The 22,694-nt window shown below is 33.6% G+C and overlaps 1 protein-coding gene across 4 annotated transcripts in view; it reads right to left on the bottom strand.

Moving 5' to 3' along the window:
- LOC100367684 (uncharacterized) overlaps positions 1-22,694 on the bottom strand; it is a 54,911-nt gene that overhangs the window by 6,165 nt on the left and 26,052 nt on the right. Inside the window, exon 1 of one of the 4 annotated variants that reach the window (XM_078011532.1) lies at positions 1,655-1,769. The exons of 2 other annotated variants lie outside the window; for them this stretch is intronic. The gene's annotated coding sequence lies outside the window, so the exon portion shown is untranslated. Of the gene's footprint in view, positions 1-1,654; positions 1,770-22,694 lie in introns of those variants that run through there. One more of the 4 variants, XM_078011533.1, reaches the window with a different exon arrangement.

Here is a 22,694-nt window from a genome sequence, read left to right as displayed (position 1 = left end):
ATATTCTGAATTAATTTTTCCTTATTTTATTTGTAATTTTGAGATAAATTTGCCAAATTATCGAAAAAAACTTCATACGCAGGTTTTTTTCTAGCCTGGCATCCAGCCACTCAGAATATTCTTGAGGGCATGCATTTTCACCACCTTTGCGACCATCATGTTGAAAACAAAGGCTGAAATCTTTCAAAAAACTGAACTTTGGGATAGTTGTTGAGAACACTGTAACAAGATCACCCCTACATGTACAACAATTTTGTTACTCAGGACTATTTCAAAATTGTGCTGTTTCCTCAACTTTAGTTGTTTTCACTGGCTCTTTGACTGGCATTCCACATCAGCTCACATACATTGTAGAGTCCATAGAAGTACAATGTACATGGTAAAGTGGTGTGCGTCTTAGCAACAAACAACGCATGTTCCGTCCCAGAGAATACCTAAGAATGAATCGCTATGTAACTACATAGACAGGACTGATTTGCAGTCTCCAAGACTTCAGTACAAACATAATATATATCCATATACAGACTCAATCATATGTAAGACCTTCCCACAACGCTTCGGACCCACTCACTAGTCTTTTATTCACATATCTTTCAATGTCTCACAACCATAGATGTCATCAAATCAAGTTTATTTTACAAAAATAGGTTTTAACAAACTATGGCTTTTTTGCACAAGTTATAACATTGCATGGAAACAAAGTATGCATTTTATACTTTTGACAGGTGACTTTATGTCTTAATACAAAAAACATACAAGTACATGTCTTCTAATTAGTAGTAACTATATGTATAATATCAAATCAATCGGGCTTGCGGTTTTCAACAAGAAGAAAAAAATATCACTTTTGACCAAACATGACATATTTTACATGGATTGTATACGTCGCTATGAGTTCCATATCGAACAGGACGTGGTGCGACGACCACCGCACTTTAAAGATATCATCATGAAATAAACAAATCTAAGTGAGGTCTACCCAGGGTACATATACACCAAGTATCAAAGCAATCGGATTTCAGATGACAGATGGTCATACAATCACTTGTATGATTACTCCACTCGATAAAGTCGACAGCAGAGCTAAAAAAGCCTTTGATATGAGAAACAAATTTATTTTTCCTAAACTATGAAAAAATTATATCCAGACCAGTAAACATGTAGCATTAGATTTGAATGAATGAATTTGTTTTACTACTGAGGTATGTTAAAATTGCTGCATAGCAAAGTAAAGTATTTCACTCAAGAAATATAATCCAGCTCCGATCCAGCCAAAAGAGGAAAAAATATTCACAAAAATACTTGTTAATTGAAAATTTGCCAAGCTATTGAAACTGCACAAAAGTATTTACAATATGAACAATGATGGTGAAGACAGACATATATATTCCCCTCATCCGCAAGCATAAAACGGATCCCCATACAGGGCTGAAGTACAATGTAAGATGTGATACAGAAATATCAGAGTGGTGACATCGGATGTTTATGTAACCATAGATACTATTTATCTTGTGTGAATCTAAATCAAATAAAAAAGCGTGTCATGGCGGTGTATGCATCATTAAACAGCCTCTAGATCGACACACACATTGTACACTCCTAGACTACATGATCTGAAAAGAGGTACTTAGAATGCAACAGACACGTAATTTACCTTACTTTTGCAAGTCAATTGTGTGCATGACATTTTGTCGCTTCAGGAATACAATCAAGACGCAAATCTACCGCTCGCAAGTATCAGACAAGTGTGATAAAGCTGACAGAAATATGAATTTTATATTTGCGTCACAAGATATAAATTGAATAACGACCTAGGGTCATGTTAATTAAATCTCTGCTTGCTATACATGTGATAAATGGTTGTCATAACTACACCACTTTAATTTTGAGAGACCAATTTTTTGAAAATTTACCAAAACTAGTGAAATTTTATAGCTGTGAAAATTTCTTTGGGGTTCTATCAACACGGTGTGTCAGTGAACTGTGAAAAATCCTAGCAACAAAAATTAAACAGTTTCTGTAGTCAAACCTCATTATCAGAATTCCTGTGGCTTGGATTAAAACTTCCAGATAATGATTGCAAAAATTTATAATCCAATAAGCTATAATTTTTTCCAGCCAATATTTTGACCTTATTTATACATTTTTTTAATAATTTATTTTGACCTTATTTATACATTTTTCCATAATTTATTTGATATATTTTATTAGAAATGGACATAGTTTACCATATGTTACAGGGTTTGATGAATATTTTTTTTAAATAAGGGATTATAGTAATCCAGATTAGACTGTACATTTGTGTAAAACGGAATGCATTCATTTGATACACATACATTTGTACACTGTCTCATATTTTCTTTACTAAAAGTGCATCTCAAATAGAAACAAATATGTAAATATACAATTGTACTTATTGCATATAGGATCCTTCAAATAATACCAACTTAGTGTAAGTACATATTGTACATGCACTACGGTAGTAATAAAGCAATGACTTATTTTGATCACAGACACATCTCTGTAATTTATGTAAGTACATGCACTACTAATAGAGCAATTACGGTATTGTATGTTGGATTTTTAAAATGACTTATTTTGATCACAGACACATCTCTGTAATTTATGCAAGTACATGCACTACTAATAGAGCAATTACAGTATTGTATGTTGGATTTTTAAAATGACTTATTTTGATCAGACACACCTGCCATTTATGATAATTTAAATGTAAATGCTTTAATTCAAGAGAATTATGCAGAATGACATTTTGCATCTGGTAAACGTTTTCACTGAGGTCACAGTAACATTCACATAATATGATACTTGCAATCAACTGTGAATAAACAAATCATAAAATTTGAACAGTTGACTGACTGTCAAAATAAATCAATCCTTTTTTGAAAACTAATAATTATACTTGAGTTATTTGTTTTAGAAGGATAACATACAACATATTCATGGACCACTAAACAGTTTGTCAAACTTGAAATAGCACAGTACATCACAGAATGTGCAATAGCGCCCTCATATGTTCTGTTTTTTGGTGAAGTAAAACTTAGAAACAATTGTCATTGTTACTAAAAAGCCACAACTACAACTCCCTTTGACTTGAGTGAAATTGTCATTGTTGTATGATATCACCTAAATGGCAAATGAGACCAGGTGAAGATGCCATTTGAGAGCGTATTTGAGTCTGTATTTGAGACCGATTTAGAGACTCTCGAATACCACAAAGCCCAGAAATGAGACCGTGTTTGAGACCAGCTTTAGAGACCGTCAATTCGTTCGATCTGATTGGACAACTCAGCATCATGCCATTATAAACCAACCACACACACCATTTCCTAACCATGGTAAATATTTGAGTTTACGACACGTGGTCACGCCTGTAAAAGAGAATCTGGCGTCACACGCCACTGATTACATGAAAACAATGGAAAGCTTCAAAAGTATTCACACTTCGCAGGTGTTAAATTTGACACAAGGGACATGAAAACTACGATGGTTGTTACTGTTGTAGTGACTCGTTTTGACTCAGGTAAAATTGTCATTGCTATGAAAAGCTTTGACCCAGGTGAAACCGTCACTGCAACAAAACGCTACAACTTCCTTTTGTGCAGTTTTTTATTGACATTAATAGCTGATATGCATTTGAGGACACCAAATACAGTATATATTTGGTTTTGATAGTTAGTTAGTGCTACAATGTATTTATATGCACCATACATACAAGTTAAGCTTCTTTTTTTGTTAAAGAATATTGTGCAATGAAATTATTATTTTTGCTTTCATTTTCATAATATTTTAACAAAAACACAACATACAACATGTTAATCAATTAATTTGTTAATTAATTTGTTATAATAGTAGCATTTTATATGTAGTAATTATCGGTAGTATGTAAATTAGGCAATTATTAATACATAATGATTAATTAAACCATTATGAGTAATATTATGAGTCATTCAACCACATAATAAAATAGCATATATTCAAATACCAGGTTTCAATTCATTTGAGATTTATAAAGAGTTTCCTATTATGCAAATGATTTAATTAATATGCACAAATTTGAAACAAGAATTTCAGAGCCCGATAAAATTAATTTATCACAAGCATAAATGTTTGAGTGATTGATATGTGTCACCACCACTTCTGAGAAAAGATTACGATTGAATGAAGGCTAAAAATACTGACAAATTTATCAATTTAGTTTTTGAAATTATGACTCTCAATCAGCAGTACAATGTCCTTGTAACTTAATGGTAAAGTAATTAGTGCACAGTGGTAAAATTGAATTACATTGTGACGTGAGGCAGTTAATTCTTCCAACAGATACTCTATGTAATATCCGCTCTTACGTACCCAGTAGGCATGTGACACAAACAGTTTTTTAAACCCGACTCCAGGACAGGCAGGTGCATGTCTTTTTTTAATGACATACTTTCCAGGTAAAAAATTTATCCATTTTTTTATTGTTTAGGAACTTTAAATCTACCTTATAATATGTTGCCCAGTAATTTGTATTTATGTATGTACTCGACCAGTCAATGCGTTTGCGAAATGATCTGGTTATTAAATAACCAGCCTCTCGGCTGAGATAGCTCCATTGAGAATTGAAGATATCATCACAAAATGTACAAATCTGAGATAGGTCTGCCTGAGGTACCTATAATGTACAAGCCATGCATGGCACAGTTCCCGTTAGTTATCAAGTTTAAGATATATAGTTTTGTTTATAGTAATATAGTTGGAACATAAACATGTCAGAAATATGAATCCAGAAGCTGATGATTGATTATGATTATGAATTTTTAATAACATTAAAATTGCTGAAACTCAGTCATCATGAAATATTGTTCTGGAACAGCATTAATTAAAACAAAATGACCACTCATATTGTTATTAACTTCTCTAAATCTATCTATTTTCTTAATATGAACAAATTTGATATTTGTTGTAGTATATAGACCATACTGCTATATTATTAATTATTTACTGATTTTTAATTTGCTAAATTAAATTCACCTAAACATGTAACATAACAATAACACTTATTGTTTCCATAAAAAATTAGTGAACTTCAAACTTAGTGAAAGTCAGTTCAGCGAAAATTTATTTCCGCTAAAATAAAGTATTTTACAGACCCTAAAGAGCCAGCGAGCTATTAAAGATACATGTACACTCAGACTGTAAACAATTCTGAGTATCTAAAACACTGTAGCGGAGTATACACAAATATACTTTATTCAGAAGTACAGGTTCATTTAGGTGCTTCTTCAGTATTTCAGTTTGTTACACACTGCTGCCACATAAATACTTAATGATAGGATTGTAAAAACACTTGTGTGCCACTTTTAAGTGTATTTACTTGCTTGCGGAAATAGAAGTGAGCCAAAAGGAAGGATTTAAAACTATAATCTTTTACTGAATCAGAATCTAAATCACACTCTGGCCCAAATATTAAAAACTCACCATTTTAAGCAGTAAAAAAGTGTTTCCTCTAAAAATTAAGGATCCCGGGTCGTTATTTGATCCTCAGAGTTCCTGTAAGTGGCGACTTTGAACCTCGGATTGATCTGAATTTCGCTGACATGTTCCGAATACTATGAAGTCCATATACCTTGGCTATTTACAATACTCTTAGTTTTCACAAATTTAAAAAAAAAAAAAAATCTGATCGACCAAACGACCCAATTTTTAAATTTTTTGACTTGAGGGCAACATAAGTTTGTTTTTTGTTTTTTGGCCTAATACTGTCTCACTCTTAATAGGGTCAACCCGGAAACAGTAACATTGCCAGCTATGTTGATGACTGATTAAGTTAAGGTGGTACCACATATATGTACATGTAGTTAATTTTGGCTTAATATTACTTGAATTGAAGAATATTAATACTTTCAGCACCAGGAGCAAACAACCAAAAAATCAAAACACATCTACATCCACAAATTACTGCAATCTGTGTACCAGTCTAAATTGTAATTAAAATCATACAAATATTAACAGACAATTTAGGTTATTGTGTTACCATAGAAACCATACATTGTACTATGTCATATCAATCCACTTAAAATGAGCAATACTGATAATGATTCAGAATAGATGAGTAATTTATATTGCAGAGATGAGGAATGTTAAACATAAAACACTGTAAAATACTTTATTTTAGCTGGAATTAACTTTTTGTTGAAAAGACATTTTGGGTGTTTCGTATGGAATTTATTTTCACTGATTTTTGGTGAGTTGAAATATAGGAAAAAGTTGTATTCGCTGGATTTCATTTTCACTGAATAAATTAACTTCTTCAGAGAAAATGGCAAAAATTAATTCCAAGCGAAAATAAAGTATTTGACAGTATATATTATATATTATAACGCATAAACTACCCTTGCCTTGTGGTTATTTGGATGGAAATGATATTATTAACATGTGCAAGACAGCCAATCAGTCATCTGTCGTAGATGATTATTGGAGTTCTCAAAGTAGTACTTACTGTCAAACAAGTTATAACGTAAACAAAATTCCCTTAGGTGTTTATAAAATATATCTGACTGCTCATTTCTTTTGTGACAGTTTAGGCATTTGAGTGCTCTCAGATGGCTTCAATTAAGAACATATTCGTGTTTTTTTACGAATTTCTGTTTAACATTATGTTTTAAATTTTCATTCACAAAGTGCACTTTTATCATCAGTGTCTCATCCATGACGTACAATTCTTGCAATATTTCTTTGATTTTGCTCATTTTTTCCCTCAAATTGGTAGCTTTTTAAGTAATGACTAATGACATTTGCAAGTATATATGCACTATTTATGGCCAATCATCAGTTGGTATTACAGCTGTCTTGAATTGGCAAATGGGTATTCTAGAATTTTTATGGTTATATGCCTTAACCTTGTAATGGCATGGTAAATGATATCAAAGTATTGACAACTCAAAATGTATAGCCAATTGCCTACTAATTAAGCTATGTAGATTGACATCAACAAGTGGATTGGTCAAAAGGAACTCCCTATTTCATAAAATTACTTAAAATCTTAAATCATGGTCACATGATGGTTATGACACATAAACAACTCCTGGTTTATATGATTTAACCATCATGTGACCATGATTCGATCAGTACAAACAGGAAATAATATATAGTACTGTAATAATGATTTTCAATACAATGCGATACATGTAAATAGCAGACACCATTCCTAAAGTACCACATAATAAAGTATGAACTCGATGACATCGGTAAATGGTTTCATCTTTATTAAAATCCCATATACAGTATACAAGACTAAAGTGCATGTTTGGAGTTTAGAGCATGGCATGCTGGGAGTTTACCATACGTCAAGTTAATACGGCACACAAAGCCAACAATAGAACACATATGTTATTTGAATACAATGGACAAATAAACTACTGCATTGAATTGTATACAATGTGCATGATCTGAATGAAAATAGAAAAAAGGGAATTCGAATAAAATGTGGTTCGACTGACAGTACAAGGTCGAAGGGGTCAATTTTCCCCCCTTATGTTTTAAAAAAAAAGCCATGCATGGCACAGTCCTCGTAAGTTATCAAATTTAAGATATATAGTTTTGTTTATCGTAATAAAGCTGGAATATAACCATGTCAGGAATATGATTATGACGATTGTTTAGCATTAAAATGATTGACATTTGTATCTGATCGTCAAACGAGTAGCATTTTGAGAGATATTGCTCTGGAACAGCATTAATTAAAACAAAATCAGGCATTTTGGAAACATGTACATATCTATAATATGATGTATAATGAATACATAAAATTTGAATGTTCACAATCAGTCAAAGCATGTCAGAGATATTGCTCTAGAAGTCCATTCATTAAAACAAAATGGCTGCCAGTCAGCCATTTTGAATCCAATCTGAAATATAAAATGACGTCCATCAGGAACTTGTAATATCTAATGTATGCTATAAGTTTGAATGAACTCCATCAATAAATGCCAGAAATGCTTGATATTTGATATTTTTTTTAGCATAAAAATGGCCACCATTCGGCCACTTTGAATAGGATGTATAATGAATATTAAAAATTTGAACATAATCAGTTAAAGCAAGTCAGAGATATGGCACTAGAACCACATTAATTAAAACAAAATGGCTGCCAGTTGGCCATTTTGAATCTTATCTGAAAAACAAAATGATGAGCATCAAGTTCCTAATGCCCAATGTACATGTACATGTATATACCAAGTTTGAACAAAATCTATCTGTAAACAGCCGAGAAATGCTTAATTTTGATGATTTTTCAGTACAATCTGATCGTGGAACAAATTGATATGCATATGTAAAATGTCATGTATGATGTATGTGTAAAGTTTGATTGTGATCCAGGAATTTCTAAGATGCAGGCACAGACACACAAAGGTCAAAACATAAGTCCACATTTTCGTGAAAGAGGGCTCATTACAAAATGAACATGTGAAGGAGGGCTCACTACAAAATGAACATGTGAAGGAGGGCTCACTACAAAATGTACATGTGAAGGAGTGCTCACTACAAAATGTACATGTGAAGGAGTGCTCACTACAAAATGTACATGTGAAGGAGGACTCACTACAAAATGTACATGTGAAGGAGGACTCACTACAAAATGTACATGTGAAGGAGGGCTCACTACAACATGTACATGTGAAGGAGGGCTCACTACAACATATACTTGGGAAGGAGGACTCAATACAAAATGTACATGTGAAGGAGTGCTCACTACAAAATGTACATGTGAAGGAGGACTCACTACAAAATGTACATGTGAAGGAGTGCTCACTACAAAATGTACATGTGAAGGAGTGCTCACTACAAAATGAACATGTGAAGAAGGACTCACTACAAAATGTACATGTGAAGGAGGACTCACTACAAAATGTACATGTGAAGGAGTGCTCACTACAAAATGTACATGTGAAGGAGGGCTCACTACAAAATGTACATGTGAAGGAGTGCTCACTACAAAATGTACATGTGAAGGACTCACTACAAAATGTACATGTGAAGAAGGACTCACTACAAAATGTACATGTGAAGGAGTGCTCACTACAAAATGTACATGTGAAGGAGTGCTCACTACAAAATGTACATGTGAAGGAGTGCTCACTACAAAATGTACATGTGAAGGAGGACACACTACAAAATGTACATGTGAAGGAGTGCTCACTACAAAATGTACATGTGAAGGAGTGCTCACTACAAAATGTACATGTGAAGGAGTGCTCACTACAAAATGTACATGTGAAGGAGTGCTCACTACAAAATGTACATGTGAAGGAGTGCTCACTACAAAATGTACATGTGAAGGAGTGCTCACTACAAAATGTACATGTGAAGGAGTGCTCACTACAAAATGTACATGTGAAGGAGTGCTCACTACAAAATGAACATGTGAAGAAGGACTCACTACAAAATGTACATGTGAAGGAGGGCTCACTACAAAATGTACATGTGAAGGAGGACTCACTACAAAATGTACATGTGAAGGAGTGCTCACTACAAAATGTACATGTAAAGGAGGGCTCACTAAAAAATGTACATGTGAAGGAGGACTCACTACAAAATGTACATGTGAAGGAGGACTCACTACAAAATGTACATGTGAAGGAGGACTCACTGCAAAATGTACATGTGAAGGAGGACTCACTGCAAAATGAACATGTGAAGGAGTTCTCACTACAAAATGTACATGTGAAGGAGGCCTCACTACAAAATGTACATGTGAAGGAGGACTCACTGCAAAATGTACATGTGAAGGAGTGCTCACTACAAAATGTACATGTGAAGGAGTTCTCACTACAAAATGTACATGTGAAGGAGTGCTTACTACAAAATGTACATGTGAAGGAGTGCTCACTACAAAATGTACATGTGAAGGAGTGCTCACTACAAAATGTACATGTGAAGGAGTTCTCACTACAAAATGTACATGTGAAGGAGGACTCACTACAAAATGTACATGTGAAGGAGGACTCACTACAAAATGTACATGTGAAGGAGGACTCACTACAAAATGTACATGTGAAGGAGTGCTCACTACAAAATGTACATGTGGAGGACTCACTACAAAATGTACATGTGAAGGAGGACTCACTGCAAAATGTACATGTGAAGGAGGACTCACTACAAAATGTACATGTGAAGGAGTGCTCACTACAAAATGTACATGTGAAGGAGTTCTCACTACAAAATGTACATGTGAAGAAGGACTCACTACAAAATGTACATGTGAAGAAGGACTCATTACAAAATGTACATGTGAAGGAGTGCTCACTACAAAATGTACATGTGAAGGAGTGCTTACTACAAAATGTACATGTGAAGGAGTGCTCACTACAAAATGTACATGTGAAGGAGTGCTTACTACAAAATGTACATGTGAAGGAGGACTCACTACAAAATGTACATGTGAAGGAGGACTCACTGCAAAATGTACATGTGAAGGAGGACTCACTGCAAAATGAACATGAGAAGGAGTTCTCACTACAAAATGTACATGTGAAGGAGGACTCACTACAAAATGTACATGTGAAGGAGTGCTCACTACAAAATGTACATGTGAAGGAGTGCTCACTACAAAATGTACATGTGAAGGAGTGCTCACTACAAAATGTACATGTGAAGGAGTGCTCACTACAAAATGTACATGTGAAGGAGTGCTCACTACAAAATGAACATGTGAAGAAGGACTCACTACAAAATGTACATGTGAAGGAGGGCTCACTACAAAATGTACATGTGAAGGAGGACTCACTACAAAATGTACATGTGAAGGAGTGCTCACTACAAAATGTACATGTAAAGGAGGGCTCACTACAAAATGTACATGTGAAGGAGGACTCACTACAAAATGTACATGTGAAGGAGGACTCACTACAAAATGTACATGTGAAGGAGGACTCACTGCAAAATGTACATGTGAAGGAGGACTCACTGCAAAATGAACATGTGAAGGAGTTCTCACTACAAAATGTACATGTGAAGGAGGCCTCACTACAAAATGTACATGTGAAGGAGGACTCACTGCAAAATGTACATGTGAAGGAGTGCTCACTACAAAATGTACATGTGAAGGAGTTCTCACTACAAAATGTACATGTGAAGGAGTGCTTACTACAAAATGTACATGTGAAGGAGTGCTCACTACAAAATGTACATGTGAAGGAGTGCTCACTACAAAATGTACATGTGAAGGAGTTCTCACTACAAAATGTACATGTGAAGGAGGACTCACTACAAAATGTACATGTGAAGGAGGACTCACTACAAAATGTACATGTGAAGGAGGACTCACTACAAAATGTACATGTGAAGGAGTGCTCACTACAAAATGTACATGTGGAGGACTCACTACAAAATGTACATGTGAAGGAGGACTCACTGCAAAATGTACATGTGAAGGAGGACTCACTACAAAATGTACATGTGAAGGAGTGCTCACTACAAAATGTACATGTGAAGGAGTTCTCACTACAAAATGTACATGTGAAGAAGGACTCACTACAAAATGTACATGTGAAGAAGGACTCATTACAAAATGTACATGTGAAGGAGTGCTCACTACAAAATGTACATGTGAAGGAGTGCTTACTACAAAATGTACATGTGAAGGAGTGCTCACTACAAAATGTACATGTGAAGGAGTGCTTACTACAAAATGTACATGTGAAGGAGGACTCACTACAAAATGTACATGTGAAGGAGGACTCACTGCAAAATGTACATGTGAAGGAGGACTCACTGCAAAATGAACATGAGAAGGAGTTCTCACTACAAAATGTACATGTGAAGGAGGACTCACTACAAAATGTACATGTGAAGGAGGACTCACTGCAAAATGTACATGTGAAGGAGTGCTCACTACAAAATGTACATGTGAAGGAGTTCTCACTACAAAATGTACATGTGAAGGAGTGCTTACTACAAAATGTACATGTGAAGGAGTGCTCACTACAAAATGTACATGTGAAGGAGTGCTCACTACAAAATGTACATGTGAAGGAGTTCTCACTACAAAATGTACATGTGAAGGAGGACTCACTACAAAATGTACATGTGAAGGAGGACTCACTACAAAATGTACATGTGAAGGAGGACTCACTACAAAATGTACATGTGAAGGAGTGCTCACTACAAAATGTACATGTGGAGGACTCACTACAAAATGTACATGTGAAGGAGGACTCACTGCAAAATGTACATGTGAAGGAGGACTCACTACAAAATGTACATGTGAAGGAGTGCTCACTACAAAATGTACATGTGAAGGAGTTCTCACTACAAAATGTACATGTGAAGAAGGACTCACTACAAAATGTACATGTGAAGAAGGACTCATTACAAAATGTACATGTGAAGGAGTGCTCACTACAAAATGTACATGTGAAGGAGTGCTTACTACAAAATGTACATGTGAAGGAGTGCTCACTACAAAATGTACATGTGAAGGAGTGCTTACTACAAAATGTACATGTGAAGGAGGACTCACTACAAAATGTACATGTGAAGGAGTGCTCACTACAAAATGTACATGTGAAGGAGTGCTCACTACAAAATGTACATGTGAAGGAGGACTCATTACAAAATGTACATGTGAAGGAGTGCTCACTACAAAATGTACATGTGAAGGAGTGCTCACTACAAAATGTACATGTGAAGGAGTGCTCACTACAAAATGAACATGTGAAGGAGTGCTCACTACAAAATGTACATGTGAAGGAGGACTCATTACAAAATGTACATGTGAAGGAGTGCTCACTACAAAATGTACATGTGAAGGAGTGCTCACTACAAAATGTACATGTGAAGGAGGAATCACTGCAAAATGTACATGTGGAGGGCTCACTACATTTTTTATCCTAATCTCATCTTTGTTGCATACATTAATGCTGAATAAACTTGATGTGATAAAAAATACTTGCCATGCAATTTCTTCAAATCTATGAGAGAATTTGTTTTTCCTTCTTAAGCAGTGATTCGGTGACGAGGCCGGATTACTATGGCAACGATTTTACAAGCTCTGAACGAAGAATCCCGTAAAAAATATATGACATAGTGGTTTATAGTTGTAATCATTCAAAAATGTAATATATACAAGCACAAAACCCAGATTTTGTGTCTCGTACATGGAAATGTACCACATAGATTTGATCTGTAAGCACATATGCCTACAATGCATAGTATACATAATATCTACTGTAAAGTGCTTAATTTTTACTGATAACATTTTGGCATTCAGGAAGACAAAATTTCACAAAAGTCACTGACACAAATATTTCACTGCTACGAAATTTTGTAATTTTCACTGACCCGCACAACTCACAAAAATGTGTCTCTTGCGAAATTAGAATGCTTTTTAATACTGTATATCACATCAATGAGGCCACAACAACCACCACCAAATTTTGAAATCAAGAGTCTGAAGTGAAATGTAGTGAGCACTCCTTCACATGTTCTAAAATACATGTAGATGCAAGCACAGTTTTTTCAACACTTATTTTATTATTATCTGATATACTCAAAGACTAGTTTAATATTCCAGCAATGATTTCCTTCTATGATGTAGAAAATGTGGACAACCTTGGTTGTTTTTGTCATTCAGAATTTAAGTCTTTAGATTTACTGATAGGCAACTGCAGATAAAAGCAATGGAGCTCCTGATCACAGAAATGTATTTTATGCAAATTAGCTGATTAATATGCACTGAATATTTTCAAAATATCAGACTTTTTATGTACAAAGTTTCAATTCATATGAAAAAAAGCTGTTCGGAAACCACTAAAAGCTTTCAACATTGGGGGTATCAAGGGGAAAACATTCCAATGCCATTGAGGACTTGATCACTACATGTGATACAAGACCTTAGGAGGATTGTGACAGTAAAGTCTGGGAAGAGAAGAAATGTCTAAGCTCTCAATTTTCATTGAAACAACATTAATACAAATACAGACAAAGCTGCAGAATTTAACTGCATTCAGAAAAGTTGATGGCACATGTCAATCTTTTGTTAATTCGTTATTGTCTGCATGATTGGGGATTAAACAAAAAAATCTTCCCTATAATGAGACTTTTAGGTAATCCCCTGCTTGTAGATTACCATCAAGTGAGGATCATAGTTTCATCTCTGACTTCCCCAACTTATTTTTGTTGCTTGTTTGTGCTGTCGCAAGGGGATATATACATAGTCTTGGCTCTGATCATATAGGTATAACTATGGGTTGTAATTTCTATTCTATTTAGTGGGAAAACAGACAGAATCTGTTGCATGACTGAATAATTACCACTTTCACTGGATTTTTCTAATTTCTTGACTTCCTTACATAATTATTATAATAATAACCCTCCAAATAAAAGATGATTACATCTTTATTGATTTTCAGGTGTGTTCACACATGTTTAATGTGTTTGATGTAAGTTACATTGTACCTGGACGTAAAAAAAAAACATAAGTGAACATGCCCCTTGAAGAGGGTCCATCACCGGCATCAAGGAGTTTAAATATGGCGGAGACAGCGCCAGCGTTTATTTGCAAAAGATGTTGTAAGTGCATTAGTTTCCTAAACTGAATTTGAGTTCCCCAGTCAACTGTTTTTAAGTTTATGCAGGCTCGCAATGTGTCAAATTTGGTGGTTTAGTTTAGGTTTTTATATTGACCTGTATACATTTGTAAACTCAAAATATGCCGATTAGATCCAACACTTGGGAGTGAATTTCTTTTTTTTTTTTTGCTTTTTATTATCCAAACAGTCTTGGCTATAGACTGTTAAAATTTTGTAGAATTGTGAATAGTGGAACATACTCAAAAAATGATTTTAAAATATAGATAACAGGTGAAAACATTCTCTCTTTTGCTTAGCAAGGCTGTACATAAATAATAAAAAAGAAACATGGTGAAAAAAAGTAATGACGGGATCTCCATATTATGCACTATATTTAACTTTTTACAAAACGATAATACATTTAAATTTGGACCTGTTACAGCCATTTTAATTATGAGCAAGAGCAAACTTCTTACTGAGTGAATTGTTATGCAAATTAGCAATTATCTCAGCTTCTTTTTAGTGCACATCCCAGAACTTTAAAAAAAATAGCTCCTAGACGCTTTGACCTTTTGTTTTGAATTTTCACAAGTGATTGACAATGTGCTTATGTTCAAAACGCCGTCAGGGCATTGTTTTTGGTTGAACAGTGTTACAACAATCGTACATCCAACTAGCCTGGGTGTTAATTTATGCATAAACTGGAAGTAGTAAAATTTTAGATGCTGCCCTGCACTTTTTTCATAGTAAACAGATGTACCCATAAACCAATTTTGACAGGAAACAGAAGCATGGTTTAGAAGCTAATTTTTTTTAAATCACTTTGGACTAAAAAAGCACATTTTTGTGCATATTTCAAACTACAGTGTCCATAAAAAAAAAATACTAACAAAATTTTAAAATTCATACAATAAGCTTTCCGAAAATATATAGTTTTGTGGACAAGGGAGGTCATCTTGGTTTCCTAATTAACTAATTAAAATACATGTTACGTAAACTGCATCTCTACCTTAAAAAGATTCATGTTCTAACAAGTTTATATGTTTGTTTATTATTATGCGTCTGTCACCGTTACGTCAGAGTAACAGCGTAATTTTGTGGTATTGCACTGGTTGTTTTTATCCTACCATATTTGGAAACACAAATTCCAAATATGGAACGATTACGCGTGTTAGCATCCTATAATAATAAAAACAAGCATGGCTGCCCCAGGGGGTCCGGCCCCACACATGGTTTGCTAAATCTGTTCTAAACGTTTTGGATTTTGGCATTCCCATGATGTATTCCTGGGAGACAAAGATGTATAATAATAAGTTTATTACGAGAATACTGAAAAATATGCACTCAGACAATACATGGTCGCATTGACTTCTGCTGATCGTCGATTGATACTTCCGCTGTACTGTCTTTGTGCATTCTTAGCAGTATCCTCATAATAACCTCATTTACACAATGGATGTAAACTTCTTATTAAAAAAGATTATGGAGAATAATATAGCCGTAGCAAAATATTTGAAGAGCACAATTTTTAAAACCACAGAAAGTAATTAATTTACTTTTTCTTTTACTGACATTTTTCTTTTATTTTATCTTTTTTGAATTTTATGGTTTTTGTATTTATGTTCCTTACCATACAAAAACCCTCTGAAGGTTTTTAGTAGTGTAATAAAGTTATTATTATTATTATGGCATTTTCCATGGTGCGGAATTGTTAACTGTAAATTGTTAATGATTGCTCGATTGAAAAATTACACCAAGGACAGAAGTATAAATCTACCAAAACATATGCATATAAGTTGTATGCTTTTATCGAGTGGCCCCTATATTGACACCTCTTGTAAGAATTTCTAATTATCTGAAACAGCTTACGTGAGCTCAACTTTTTCTAGTGAGAACATGGTATTAGATTTACATATTGAAGTCTTTTTGCAACAAAAATTCAAGACAACAGTCGCCCGTATCCTAGTCGTATATTTTGAGAAAGTTGGTGATGAATTGTATAACAAAGTTTATTGGTTTATTATGTTGTTTGAAGTGGTATAACCATGCTCCACATACAACTATATTCCTGCTTCATATCCATGATTCAATTTTTTGACTCAACTAAAGTAGACAAACTGAAATTAGTTATTATAGTTAATATTTACATATAGTGTCAGAAATTCAAATACACATGCAGTATGTACGAGTTTAACCCTGATTGATTGAACTACTTTTATGAAATGTTAATTAGTATGCAAATTATCCAATTAAGATGCACAAACTCAGATATTTCTCTACACAAGCAGCAAACACGTACAGAGTTTTAATTCATTTGGCCAAGGTAATGTAAATATACAAAAAGAACAAACTGAAATTTATGCAAATTAGCTAATTGAAATGTACAGAATAATTCACAAATAGTATGTATGTTTTAACCCACTTACACATAATACAAAGATTTTTCTATTCAATATTTTAATGATTCAGTATACAACAAATACAATTTTTGGTTTATATGTATTCTATTGGAAATGTGCTTCTAATAGAGCATATGATTATATATATATAATTTATTTTAGGGATTTCTTTGTAAATTTAAATACTTAACTGTTGACACACACTCAAAGTAGACATGCCAGTCAATAATGATGGTGGACCCATATGCCACAGATCGTTACTGATACATTTGTAGCATCAAGATTTGTAATTGGATAAGTGTCAATAGTGTTGTAATTCATTAGGTATCAACTGACCAATCTGTCTGTTTCTATAGTGATGGGCTGAGAAGTATTATGACATATTGAATTTAATGAAGCAGAATCGCCTGAACCCAAGGACTGATGCAGTAAAGAAGATTATATTGAAATAACATGAGAATACTTTAATTTTAATACTGGTAATAATATGGTTTTGCCAAGTTCTTAATGATCATTAAATTCACTTGATTTAGAAAGAAGGAGACCAAAATGTGACACTTTTCTATAGTTTGCGAGTCGTAAAAATACATTTAGTAGCTGATTGTACAACTTTTTAATAGCTAGAATTGGTCCTTAATGAAAACCCTGTAATAATCTCAGGGCGACATCTCATTTTTCAGTTATACCGGTATATTCATTCGTCTAGGATGCCTAATATTACCCTGTATTGATGGACAGCTATAAAGTGCCAGAAATTAATATCTGCTTATTTTACTAAATATGCATTCTCTAAGTCTTGATGGATTTCTGCAGATAGGGGCTGGGATGAGATGTAGCATCACTCAGCCACTAGGAAAGTTTCACATGTTTTTTTGTTTTTCAAATACTATTCATATTTTTGTATTTCACTTATTTATAAAGTTTTTTATAAAAATATTTCATCAAACCAAAATTCAGAAATGTGATGAATATAACCACAGAAATGTTGCCAAAGTCAAAAAAGTAGGTCTGCTCCTTTTCACTACCAAACTTTCTCGGCCAAATTTTTCTGCACTTTTTTCTTCAATTATTCTGAAAAGAATCCATAATTTTGAGGCCAACAGGCAAAATTTGAATTTTCAATTATTTTTGGTTATTTCTCTCTTAATCTTCTGAAGGAAAGTGCAGACTATAACTGGGACTATTTTGTAAATTTGTGATGAAAAAAGGGAGCAGTATTAAGTATTGCATGAATGCAATTACAATGTAGCAATGGAATTATCAAAATGATTCAAATAAAACACAGAAAACAAAGCAAAAGAAAGGTTTTCAGGTTCAGGGAGTTCAAAATCTGTTTACAGCATGTTTGAGTATCAGTAGAAAAGTTCAAGATAGATGCAAGCTGTTTGACAAACTTTTAATGTGCTTGTATGCGATGAATTGAATTGTTGATATGTACAGTGAAATAACGATTCAATTTTGAATGCTTATCAGTTGAATGCATTTTTAACCAATGACATCACAGAAAGCTGTGAATGCTTGAAATGGTTCAGAATTATTGCATAAGCGCAAATGATTAGATTAAAATATGAGAAATCTGTTTTGCATACACTCCAAAACATTAATGATAATCATATTTATTATCAATGATTTGTCATAAAGTAAGCTCCTCTGCTTCACTGACTTGCCACTAGCAAATGTTTTAATAGTACTATGCACCAACTGGAGAACTTAGTTCATGGCAGATGTTCATAGGGTTTGTACATGTGCGAATTCCTTAAATTCTGATTTGTATAGTTGTGTGCATTTTTCTAGTTTATCCTTTCGTTTTACATAGGAATGAACCGGCTAAAACAAAATTCTGGATCTGGCTCTGAATTGGTGTGTTTCCAAATATACAGAAAAAGGTAGCTAAAATATTTTCTATGACAAATTTTAATGAATTTAACATGTCAAGAAATCTTCAGGTAATTATGGTAACATTTCATTTTGGGTCAGAAAATCATAGTGGTTATCACGAAATGTTGTTCCCCATATGCTCCCGAATCACAAAAATGGATAAATATTAAGCAGCTATTACTACATCGATACATGGAAAAAATTGATCAGGATTTTTTTCATCCAAACCTACATGTATACAGATTAACATGTGAGCACATGGTGGCATAATAGACCATTATTCAAATGAAAATGGACATTGTACGTCATAGCCACACTTTGGCAATTTATTGCCATCATGGAGGCAATGATACTAGCAGCTTTCCTTTGTCAGGAAAATCTGTTTCAATTGATGTCTTTACCATTCATCAAAGATTGATCCAGTCAGCAGTCAATTAACTACTTTAAATATCTTCTATTTGTCACTGCATCATTGCACGCATCCCAAGATGTTAAATGGTTGACACATGGTTTAATTTTTTGTCCAACGTTTTTTACTCCAAAATAAATTGTCTCACAAAAATGTAAATACAAGTGACAAAGTGTAGAAAAAAATTCAAACATAATAAACATTCGAGACTTCACTATAACAAGGAAAAAATATTTCTCTTGGTCTCTGGTTTCACATGGATGGGTAATTGTCTTATAATTTCTAAACTGATGGAACCCATTGTATTTGTATCTATGAGCTCATCACATGACAGATTCAGTCAATGGAAATACACTACTAGATCATTGTTAGATGGGATTGGCACAAATAAATGTCTGATTGATGCACAAGTGTTTACCGAATGGTCAAATGTTGTGTCTACCTAGCAAATCCAATACTGTAAAATACTTTATTATAGCTGGAATAAATTTTCACTGAAAAGATGTTTTGTATGGAATTTATTTTCACTGATTTTTGACGAGTTGAATGTAAAATATAGGAAAAAAGGTATATTCGCTGGATTTTATTTTCACTGAATCATTCCTTCAGCGAAAATAGCGAAAATTAATTCCAAGCGAAAATAAAGTATTCCTCAGTAATCTCTTAGATTAGAATGGGATTGACTTCAAACAAAAACAGTTGGGTTTAGAAATATTTGTATAACACGAGTTTGTTGACTTCAGCGTATATATTCAACTACATGTACCTGGTTAAAAAAAAAATGTAATGCAATATTACTCACTAGATATTCAAAATAAAAAGGGAAAAAAACATTGTGATATAGAAGTCATAAGTGTATTAACTTAACTAGTAAAGTTGTAAGATTTAATCAAAATACACTTTTAAGTCGTTTCAAATGCAGGACATATTCACGATATAACTTGCAGAGAATTATTTATATAGAGTACGGGTATTTAAATTTCATGGAAACCATTGGGAATTAAATTTGAATGTAACAGCATTTTCTGATTTGTTTGAAGTTGGAAATTAGGTTTTTGTCCAAGAAGGGATACATGTACATGTATAATGTATGGTCAAATAACCAAAGCTAGGCCATGAACATGTTCGGCATACATTTTCTTAAAAATTATCTAAATATTCAAACAATTCAGACAAAAAGTATGAATCCCCTCTCTACTAAAGACAGGAGGATGGTGGCACAATGGGATATCATCAGTATCATAGTAAGGCAAGAGTTTTTCTCGAAAAAATAAACAAGAGGGAGCACACAAAGATGATCGACCTGGAAACGCCATATCGGGAAGGGTTTTAACGGTGTATCGCCATTGAAATATTTTTGAAGTAATTTTAGAGTATTTGGTGTCCAGACACATTGTCAGCTGGTGTTGCTGGGAAGTTTTCACACAGAAAAATATATTTGAGAAAGATTTCATGTTGTACAGCAGCCAGAAGTGCGCGGCTCAAAAAATATATTTATGACTTGAAGATCAATCGTCGATTCAGTAAGAGGGTGCCAGCCGAGAGTATCAGGGCGCTGCATCCCTGTTCCCCGGTTTAGAAAAACCCCTGGTATGGACTGACGGAAAAACACTTGAAATCTCCAAGCTGTATGTACATAGGTTACATGTACACATTAAATTGACATGTACGTCTTGATGTCCTGCAGCTTACTGTATAAATATATTATTTAAGTAAAAATCCATTATAATTACGTACATGGACAGAATTTTTAAAACAAATCAAAATAAGTACACTGCATTGCAGAAGTTGAAGTAATCATGAGAATACTCTTTACACGAAGGCAATTGTAACAAATGACTCGTAGCAGAGGTAAATGTAATTTTGTACTGCCTATGTGCACACTTTGCAGTATTCTTGTGAAAACATTTTTATATACATTGTAGTTATGATTCATAGAGATAACACAGGGTCCATAGCACCAAAAGCCAAATAATTTTAAAGACTTTTCCAGACCTTTTCTCAAACTTTCTTGCATTTTTCCCCAAGAAATTTTGACCCTTAATTCAGGCCAACATCATCACCAAAGCTCATCAAAAATGAATTAATATCTATGAAGAAATTTAAAGACTTTTCTAAGATTTTTTTATTTTTCCTGTAATTTAAAGAAAACTCAGACTTTCCAGACCTCAAAAAATCCAAAGACTTTCAAAGGATTTTCCCAACGCTATGGACCCTGTAACAGCCCTCACTGTGAAAATAAACTTATGAAGGCATCTATCATTCACATCAGATCGTGTGACTAAAGCTATAGTCATCAATAGCATGACGAGAACACTTCAAAATCAGTCGCTGTCATCTTGTCTTTAGTGCCAGTCATGTTGTGTGCATTTCAATTTTAAAGATGTATAAACACATCACACAGAAAAGGATTTTAGTGAAAATGTTGATGAATCATGCAGTAACTATAACTGCCTTGAACCAGGCTAGCAAACAAGTGTTATGAGAGACATATTTTGTTGAAGCGCAGTCCACCAGTTGAGTAAAAACATACATGTATGTACAATTTGATACAAAAATACAGTATTTTTAATTTATTTTGTGATGAAGATCGCATTTCTATTGAGATACATGTACAGTAGAAATTAGATAATTGAAGATATCATCATGAAATGAACAAATCTGAGAGAGGTCTACCTGAGGTACCTACCGGTATATGCATAATATCAAAGCAATCCGGTTTTTAACAAGAAGTCAAAAATATTACTTTTTACCAAAAATGACAAAAATATTCATCAAAATTAGAGAATTTAAGATATCATCACCAAATGAACAAATCTGAGAGAGGTCAACATGTAGTACCTAGATATGTAATATCAGGGCAATTGGACCTGCGGTTTTTAACAAGAAGATGAAAATATCACATTTTACCAAAAATGACAAAAATATTCACCAAAATTAGAGAATTGAAGATATCATTACAAAATGAACAAATCTGAGAGAGGTCCACATGTAGTACCTATATATGTAATAGCAAGGCAATTGGACTTGTGGTTTTTAACAAGAAGTCGAAAATATCACTTTTTACCAAAAATGACAAAAATATTCATCAAAATTAGAGAACTGAAGATATCATTACAAAATGAACAAATCTGAGAGAGATCCACATGTAGTACCTATATATGTAATATCAAAGCAATTGGACTTGCGTTTTTTAACAAGAAGTCGAAAATATCAAATATCAAATTGTTTCAAGGCCAAAATGGTTGACAGACAGCACATATATTAGATTCACTAAAATATGATGTTATTTTACCGTGTATATTACTTTATAAAAGTACCAGCATAGAGCTTGTAATTAAGAAAAAAACAACGAAATAGTGAAACAAAAGACAGGCATAATAAAAAGCCCATCGTAAATTTGAATGAAATCTGCATGTATGTATATCTGAGGAATGG

The sequence above is a fragment of the Saccoglossus kowalevskii genome, chromosome 14 (genome assembly GCF_978046115.1).
Source record: "Saccoglossus kowalevskii chromosome 14, keSacKowa6.1, whole genome shotgun sequence".
Classification (NCBI taxonomy): Eukaryota; Metazoa; Hemichordata; class Enteropneusta; family Harrimaniidae; genus Saccoglossus; species Saccoglossus kowalevskii.
The sequence above is the reverse complement of the archived record's forward strand: the minus strand, read 5'-3'. Positions and strand labels throughout refer to the sequence as shown.